This window comes from Falco peregrinus, chromosome W (assembly GCF_023634155.1).
Source record: "Falco peregrinus isolate bFalPer1 chromosome W, bFalPer1.pri, whole genome shotgun sequence".
In the NCBI taxonomy this organism is placed as follows: domain Eukaryota; kingdom Metazoa; phylum Chordata; class Aves; order Falconiformes; family Falconidae; genus Falco; species Falco peregrinus.
In genome coordinates this window covers 13,579,841-13,589,024 of record NC_073743.1, presented here as the reverse complement: position 1 = coordinate 13,589,024, position 9,184 = coordinate 13,579,841, and the positions used below count along the sequence as shown (strand labels likewise).

At 41.4% G+C, this 9,184-nt stretch overlaps 1 long non-coding RNA gene across 1 annotated transcript; it reads left to right on the top strand.

The window, feature by feature from the left end:
- The first annotated feature begins 416 nt into the window (after positions 1-416).
- On the top strand, positions 417-5,025 carry LOC129783140 (uncharacterized). Its single transcript, XR_008745130.1, has 3 exons — positions 417-504; positions 2,472-2,685; positions 4,848-5,025. It is a non-coding gene; the product is annotated as an uncharacterized LOC129783140 (long non-coding RNA).
- Positions 5,026-9,184: the final 4,159 nt, after the last annotated feature.

Genomic DNA, 9,184 nt, shown 5'->3' with positions numbered 1-9,184 from the left:
AGTTTAATTCACTTCTGCGATTTAGTTTTCAAAGCAACTTTAGGTATTATTCATAATGCAATGTAAGCATTTCAGTACTGAAATATATTTATGTTTTCTAGACCTGCAGCAACAACTGGGAGTGAAAAGAACAAGGTACTGTAAAACTAGTTTCTTGATAAACAGTTTCTATCAGCTTTTAATCACATAGATGGGAGCAGTGTTTATGTAGTGATCAACCAGATGTAAAAATTGCTGCTGGCATGCAGCTTTATTGTATTTGAGACAAATCTGTGGGCTGTGAAGGAGACAACGAATCATTAATGCATTTGTAATGATCTGTAATACTAGACGGTGGAATTACAGAAAATATTGTATTTTTGTAGGTCAGCATACCAATGGAAGTAACTGATGACCCTGGTTTAACTCACTCATGTGACTCAACTTCAGAGGATGTCAAATTATGAACTTCAACCAACGAGGAGGCTATGTTGCTGTTGGAAGAGCTTAGTGTGGATCATACAGGTATGTTTTCAAGTCACTGTCTTCAGCTGTTACAAGTTCCCCTTAAAACATGATTTCTTTGTATGCACTCCTAAATATTTTAGTTTCATATTTTGATATAATATCTCTTTCTGATTAGAGATCCCCCTCAAAAGCTGTGAAACTGTCACCTAACCTGAGATGTTTGCCCGCATTACCAGCCAATGTGCCTTACTTTATCATTGGTTCTCTGTCTAGTCAGAGCTGGAGAAGCAGTTTCTTGCAAAGTACAGTTCAGCTCCTTCTAATGCGGTCATCAAAAGTCAGCAAGATCTTTTTCTTCTTTATATCCCCTTGTTGTGGTTTAACCCCAGCCACACCTAAACACCTAAGCACCACACAGCCACTCACTTGTTCCACCCCAGTGGGATGGGGGAGAGCATCGGAAAGGGAAAAGTGAGAAAACTCATGGGTCAGCATGAAGACAGTTTAATAGCAAAAGCAAAAGCCACGCACGCAAGCAAAGCAAAGCAAGGAATTCATTCAGCACGTCCCATGGGCAGGCGGATGTTCAGCCATCTCCAGGACAGCAGGGCTCCATCACGTGTAGAAATACTTGGGAAGACAAAATGCCGTCACTCTGGATGTCCCTCCCTTCCATCTTCCTCCCCCAGCTTTATATGCTGAGCATGATGCCGCGTGGTATGGCATATCCCTTGGGTCAGCTGGGGTCAGCTGTCCCAGCTGTGTCCTGTCCCAGCTCCTTGCGTACCCCCAGCCTACTCACTGGTGGGGTGGAGTGAGAAGCAGAAAAGACCTTGGCTCTGTGTAAGCACTGCTCGGCCATAATGAAAACATCCCTGTGTTACCAATGCTGTTACAAATGCAAAACATGGCCCAGTACCAGCTACTGTGAAGAAAATTAACACTATCCCAGCCAAAACCAGCACACCCCTCAATAGCTAATGACAAAGAATACAGCAAAATAATGGCTTTGCTTAAAAATAATAAATAAATAAATAAATATAACAAATTTCAACTGTCATAAGATGCTTGCATATATGCATATAGCATTGTATAAACATAAGCATCAATTACTAGGTCTATCAAACTATGCTAAAATTTCATTAGGCAACCTTGGCTGAAGGCCAAACTCCCACCCAGTGCTGCCACTGCCCCTCCTTGACAAAACAGGGTGAAAAAGCTTGTGGATCAATGTAAAGGCAGGGCTGTCACTTCCCAGTGACTGTCACTGGCAAAACAGACTCCACCGATTAAAATACATTTGGATAGTGAGAAACAAAGACCCAAAATCTTAAAAGGACACGTCGGCACCCCCCCTTCTCAAGCTCTACTGCACTCCTTCACTGCCACCTCCCCAGCCCTCCCAAGGCAGCACGGGGAGGCTGCGGTCTGCAGTCGGGACGTAGAAGATTCTCTTTGCTGCTCCTTCCTTGTCCCTTTTCCCTGCTCCAGTGTGAGTCCTCCCCCAGGCTGCAGTCCTCCGGGGAAAATCTCCTCCAGCCTGGGCTCTCCATGGGTCACAGGTCCTTTGGGAAAGATCCGCCTGCTCTGGCATGGGGTCCTCCACAGCACTGCGCTGTGGATATCTGCTCCAGCATGGTTCTTTCCAGGGGCTGCAGGGAAATCTCTGCTCTGGCACCTGAAGCAGCACCTCTCCCTCCTCCTTCGCTGACCTGGATGTTCGTTGCAGGGCTGGTTTTCACATGCTTTTCCCCTTCTCTGCCCATGTGGTGGTTTCGCCCTTTCCTACATTTGTTTTTCCTGAGGTGCTGCCAGCATGGCTGAGAGGCTCAGCTGTGCCCTGGGGTGGGTCCATTGAAACCATCCATGTCCAGCACGGGGCGACCCCTGGATTCTTCTCACAGGGACCTTCCCACTACCGAAACCTGCCACCTGCACCTAATACAGCAAAGCATTGAACAGATTATACATTGGAAAGTATTTGTGCATACGTGCAGCTTTGTGTCTTTTCTGTCTCAAAATAGGTGTTGCTGTTTTGTTAAAAATGCAAAACATACTTCTTGAATATGAACAGAGAATAGAACGTGGGAAAAATCGGTATACAGCTCTCTCGAGAGAAGTAAAGAAATTGGAAGACGAAAAGGAGGAGTCACAGTTAAGAGCAGAGGAGACTCAAGATTTGAAATCCATATTGGCTCACCAAGCAGCAGAATGAAAAAGTGATATCCAAAGCCTTAAGTATGTAAATTGTGGTCTGATAATGTATTATCTTGTCAGTGTTTATGTTCCAAAAGATGCTGATGGTGCAGGCAACAGGATGAGAATTTCCAGTTTTTTGGGTTTGGGTTTTTTGAATCCCATGGGCAAGTTATGCTATGAAGTACATAATGTCAGAGGGGAAAAATGTCCAGATATCAGCTCCATGTAAAATCTTCTGGATGTTGTTTTAACTTTGTTTTCTAGCAAGAGAAGAGAACAAGAGAGTGTGTATGGGGAAATCAGATTTCTAAGAGAGATTTGAGATACGGGTGTTTGTTTTCATTTTGTCCTTGCAGCTTCTGTTGGCCTATAATACTAGGGTTTCTGGTAACTCCACCCAGTGCAACTCAAAACAGAGCTTAGAGCATTTGTTTGCTTACCTGTTTGTTTAGTTGAAAGGTCAAATTTGGGATTGCCCCTTTCCCCATACTCCTGAGCTAGACCTGGATGTGTGAGGTTTCTCATCACTGTTCACATTACTTCAAACAAGGGTGGTCAGCAGGCACCATAGGAAATTCAGCAAGGACAACTGCAAAGCCCTGGCCTGGGAGGGGAGGTCTCCTTGTGGTGATACACGGTGGGATGGCATGGCTGGGGAGCTGGCTAAGCAGGGCCAGGCGGCCTTGGCAGAGAGCAAGCTCAGCAGGAGCCAATGTGAGCTGGCAGCTGGGGTGGCCAGCAGCAGTCTGGGCTGTATGAAGGGCAGCAGTGCAAGGGTAATAGGGGCAGTGATTATCCACCCCTCCTCAGGGCTTGCTGAACTGTGTCTTGAGCCCAGGGTCCAGTTTTTGGCCTCCCAGTCCAAGAGATCTTACCCAGTCTGTGTGAGGTCGGCCGGGAGATGCCAGGCTGGTCCGGGTGCAGGAGCACCAGCCCTGTGAGGGGAGGCTGTGGGAGCTGGACCTGGGGGAGTTGTGCCTCCCAGTACGGGGAAGAGGATTATGAGGAAGACAAAGCCAGTCCCAGCTTGGCCTGGATTTGACTTCAGTAGTTGTTCAAAATCCTCAAATATCTATCAATTACAAAGAAGTAATATTTTCATTCTAAATGAATTCTCCAAGCAGTGTTAAATTTATACTTACAAAAGTTACACTTTTAATGAAATTACACTAGAAATTTTATGTAAAGCTTTTTCCTTGCAATATACACCATTCAAATACAAATGTTTCTGTCAGTCTTTCAAGTAATTTTAGTGGTTGTAGATTCTTGTTTTCCAGAATTTCTAAAGCAGGCTTTCAATTGGCAGTTCTTTCCTTATGTTGATACTTGATTTTTTTTTTCTTGTTCACCGTTGCAAGTACATTGGAAAAAATAGTCAAAATAATGATCAAACACAAAACTGCTTTCTTTTTTGGGTACCATGCGCACACCATGGACCATTTTTTACCATGTCAGTGCTTATTGCCGATTGTTTCAGTTAGTAAAGAAGCTGACCTTCCATAAGGCTTTCATTATAAATCAGCTTCAAAATGAAATTGCTGTAGTTTCTCCCAGAGGTAGATCCACTGAGGTTTAAAACTCTTTTTAATCGTATTAAGCTTAAACCCCATGCATTTCTGAATCTGGTTTTGAACACTGACATCCTTCTTGAGTAAATAGAAACTGCTTGTTCTTTCTGTGGTCAGCAGTTGGTTTAGACTTACAGAAGGCTTGCTAAAAAATTGTTGGGTCTGCCATAGATAAGTGGCATGCTGATTCATCAGTATTACTTCTAGTCACTGAATCTGTAATATGTAGGCAATGCTTTAGTATACTAAGAAAATGTATATTAACTATAGTAAAAGTTTATGATGCTTTGATCTGATGAGACAATGAACTCCTTTTTCAACAAAACGGCTGTAATATGAAGATGATTTATTTTTTTATTATAGAAGTGTACACACTAGTGTGTATTTCCCTATGTAAACTTACAAATAACTGATAAATTGCTCAATGGTTTATTTCCGTATCTTGTACAACTGATACCACGGACAATGGAATGAAGTTAGAATTCTTTAAAAAGTTGAAAAGTACAGTAAAAATATGAACTCTGAAAACATTTAAATTTTTTTATGGTTTGAGTTGTCTCTGCAAGTTCATCATGTGGAATATCTACTTTTATATCAGTGCTTTTGTTTCTCAAATACTCTGTTAAATCCCAGATGTTATTTGAAACAACAAGAAGAAAAGAGGCTCAGAGTGGAAGTCCTGTGTGAGAAAATGAGAGAAAAACTCCGAAGGAAAGAAGATCAATATTGTAAAGAGATGGAGGAGAAACAGAAACTTGAGTTATACTCAAGGACTTTAGAAATGGAGATAAGAATGCTGAGAAAGCTCTTGAAACAGGTATATTAAATAATGAATTAAACACTGTCTTATTTTCTGCTTCTTTTCAATTGTATTCCAGTATGCCTAGAGAAGGAGGTGCTTTGTTCATGGAAGAGTCATTGGATAACTGTTGGGGTCTGCAGCAGGTCTGCAGACAAGTTAGTTGACTTCAAAACTTAGCCGTGTACCTTGAAGACAGCCACAAATTGTCAGGTATGTAAACAGGATGTGAAGAACCAGAACTTAGAACCGCAGCATACGGGCACCTACAGCAACAGCAAATAGCAAGCAAGAAGAAGGACACAAAAACCTATCAGGGTCTAACACCTGTACTGTCTAAGATATATAAATAATTTGTATAAACAATAAAGGCCATTTTATCCAAACCCAGCCACGCAGACATAGTGGTTTTTTCAGTCTGCCTCAACTTGCGTCACCACAGATAACTGTTGCCAAATTTTGAGGACAGTAGAGTACAGTTGGTTCACAATTGGTCTGTTCTTTTTTTTTCTTTGCAGTTTATTATTGTTTTTTTCCTTTTTCAAAATTTAGGTTTCATTTGTATTTCAGGCAAAGCCTGACTTTTTTCTAAATTAATCAAAAACATCCTGTATTTCTTCTTAAATTTTCAGAAGAAAATTAAAATTCATTATTTATAGGTGGATTATCATAACTGTGGGGAATCAAAAATATTTTCAAGTATACAAGGGAGAATGGGAAGATGTATTTCTAGCTCTGTTTTTTCTCAAAATGCAAGTAGTTTTATTGTATTATTGTAGGTTGAAGAGGAACACAGAGATAGGTCTCTCAGGAAAAGAGTGCCCGAGCCCTTCAAGAAGGAATTTTGAACAACCACCTTGGGAGACAAAAGGAACTAGAAGAAGAGACAAGAAGATCTATAGGAAAAAATTCAGAGGTAAGCAGATTTTTTTTTAATAAATTACATTTCACCATGTTTTTTTAAAGTCATAATAAATCTTACATAACTTTTTCTGTTTCTTGATGGTTTATTTACAGTTTACCAGTGTAACTTATGTGGGTAAATACCTTTCCTGTTTTCTCTTATGTCTGAAAGTTCTGGAAAGCAGCATCAGTCCTGTATGTACCTGAATTACTTGTGCAAGTAGGAAACTAATAGAAGACACTATTTACACCGTTTCTTAAACTGTCTGTTATTTTTCATTTCATAGACATTTTATCATCACTTTTTAGGCTTTCTAGCATTGAAACACCTAGCTACCTATGTCAAGGTTGACCAGGAAGAAAGTTGTTTGACAGTGTTTGTGTTTCCATTACTTTTATTTAAATTACTTATTCACTTATTGAACTTTATTTTAATCTAAGCCTTTGTGCTAAGGTTTCCATGACTTTCTGTAGATTAGTAGACGGTTTTTTTGTTTGGGTGGTTTTTTCCCCTCCTTAGAGTGCCACTAAAAGCATCTAGTCAACTTGCATTCTTTCTATTTGAACTGAATCAGCAAGTTCTGTTCCACTCAAATGCATCTGTCGGGTAAATCTTTGTCCCTGTGGGTAGAAGCATTAATAGCATTGCTGATTTGAAAATGTTTTCTTGCTTTCAGGAGATGTACAGCTGTTACAGAAGCTGTGAGGGTAGGATATTTTCTATGGTGAACACTAGAGGAATTACTAGTTTGTAAAGTATGTGTCGTTATGAAATCCAGAGGACCTTTGCAGGAAAGCTGTAGGGTGATTTTGTGTGTGTGTGCATATCATCTTATCCCCCAAAGTTGTAACCTCATCCTGTCACTTTCTAGAGTATTCCTTCTTCCCACCAGCTCCAGCTGCTGTTCTTGGTTATGATTTCTAAGGTATGTTTTACACTCCGCATCAACCTTAGCCATAGGTCTTGGATGGGGAGAGGAGAGCTTAGACCTGTGTCGATGTAAGTTACTGCATTCTCCTGCACTCTTGTCTTTTCCGGCCACCTTACTTTTTGTTTTGCCACTGTTGCTTTCAGCGACGCAGAAGCAGAATGTGCTGGCTCTGACATCCAAGGACTTGCACAGCACGTGGGAGGAGCACTTGAAGTCAAGATCCCACCTTGAAGAGCGCATTGCTCAGCTTGACAAGGAAAAGGCTGAACTGTTGCAACAGGTGAGCCCAGAAAATTCTCCAGTCACTGAGCCAATACCCAGGAGAACCACATTCGCCTTTTGGTCAAGTTGTTACGTACTCATGTTTTTTCTGTTATCCTTGCCATTCAGGCTGCAAGTACCTTATCATTTGGGGGTCATGGAGGAAGCAAATAAAAGCTAGATGGGTATCTGTGTAAATTATGGAGTGGTTCTGTTGGGAAGAGTTCCCAGTGTGGTTTGCTATCAGTTAAGCGCATTGAGCAAGGCTGCAGTTCCCAGTTCTTCCTTGTGGTTCTCTTGTGGTCATCTTCTGAATTCTGGGCAGGTTTAAAATGCTTGATGTTTCCAGTGCATGTATGGAGGAGCTGCTGCATGTTTTCAGTGTTTTTAGAAGATATTATCGTAGAATGAGTCAAGGCCTTGACAGTGGCTCATTTTTAGTTCACAAGTTAGTAGTGGTTTTGTGTTCCTGTTTAAAGAGTTATTTTGAAAGACAGGGAATGGAATTACATTTGGGCAATTTTAAATAAGTGTAAAGTTTCTGCTTTCTGTTAGAGACTCTTTCAAGTGTTTACTCTGCTGGTTTCCTCCATTTTTTTAAAAATAAAAGATGATGGGATACTATGTTTTATGGTTAATAGGTATAGACAATGTATGTTTCTGGAGGGGCAAAGAAGAGGATAGAGCTGTAGTTGACCATTGGGACCTATGAGAAGTCTGATATTTCCTGGAAATCTTTTGAAAAACAAACTGTAGCTTTGACCAAAAGAGACTGCCTTCTGCCACCACTGCTGTAAAAGCTGTGCTCTGAACCACTACTTCCAGATCTTTTAGCATAATGGAAGAAAAGGGTATCCGTTTCTTGTCTGGTCAGTTCTGTGATGAAGCTTTGACTGCATCAAAATTCCTCTGAAGCGTGACACGTTTTTTCTAATGAAAACAGAATGTGGCTGTGATGAAACCAGGTATGAGTGTGTTTGATTTCCTATGATCATATGAGCATCTCACAGAAGAATAGCCCTAGGGCTTTTCAACCTAGCCCTACAGTTGTAATGCCGCTAGTTTGGTACCTCTTGGTCTGTGACCCACTGCAGAACTGAGAAAGGATGGGAACGTGAGGAATACTGTCAGAAATTATATGAAAGCTGTTCTTGTTTTAAAAGAAGAGCCTGGTTTCACTTTTGTTTTAATACTGAATCAGCAGATGATAAATGCAGTCTCGATGGCCAACTCCTTTACCAGTTTTCACAGAATTGACTACTTTTAAATCCCTCTGACATAGTATTCCTGATATTCCTTCCCTTAATATTCCTGTGGCTATGGATTGTACCCACTGCTGAGTATTGGATAGCAAGTGCAGCCTTTTTGCTAGTGCCCCCAATCTGATGAGATTACTGCTGGAACCCCAAATCTTGGTACTATTTCTTATAGTAGTGCTTTGGTTACTTCTTTGGATTTATTGGTTCAGCAAGGGTGTGCTTCAGGCCACCCTGAAAAGGCATCCGTCATGACCAGAAGGTATTGAAACCCCCCTTTTCTTGGGAGTTCTGAGAAATCAGTTTGTCACTGTTGCCCTGGATAATTTCCTTTTCCAATTGTCCCCATGTGATTCATGTTCTCCCTACAATTTTGTCAATCTAAATATTTATACTATGACTCAGTGCCCCAATGGGTCTTATGATGTTCTTCCTTCCTGGGTAACCCTCTTATAACAGAGGGGGCCATTCCTCACGTCAAGGTCTGGCATGGCATATGTTTCCACCGCTCAACGCCTACTGGGTTGCAGCCAACAGCGGAGCTCATGATTCTTCTTGGTGGCAAACACAGAGGCCAACCCAGTCTTGCCCTTGACTATGGTAGGAGGTACTTGACCAACCTTATTCCTTGTATTTCGTTGTCAATGCAGAGTTTCATCTGTGCATCCCATAACAAGTCACTGCCATGGCAAAACACACAGATTTACATTGGTAGTAGAACTACTACAGAGTGCATTTTATTTCAGGGTTTATGCCAATATCCCCCACAGCCCTGCTGACCAAGGGATATTGTTTTATCTGAACTGGGCAGGCCTCCCC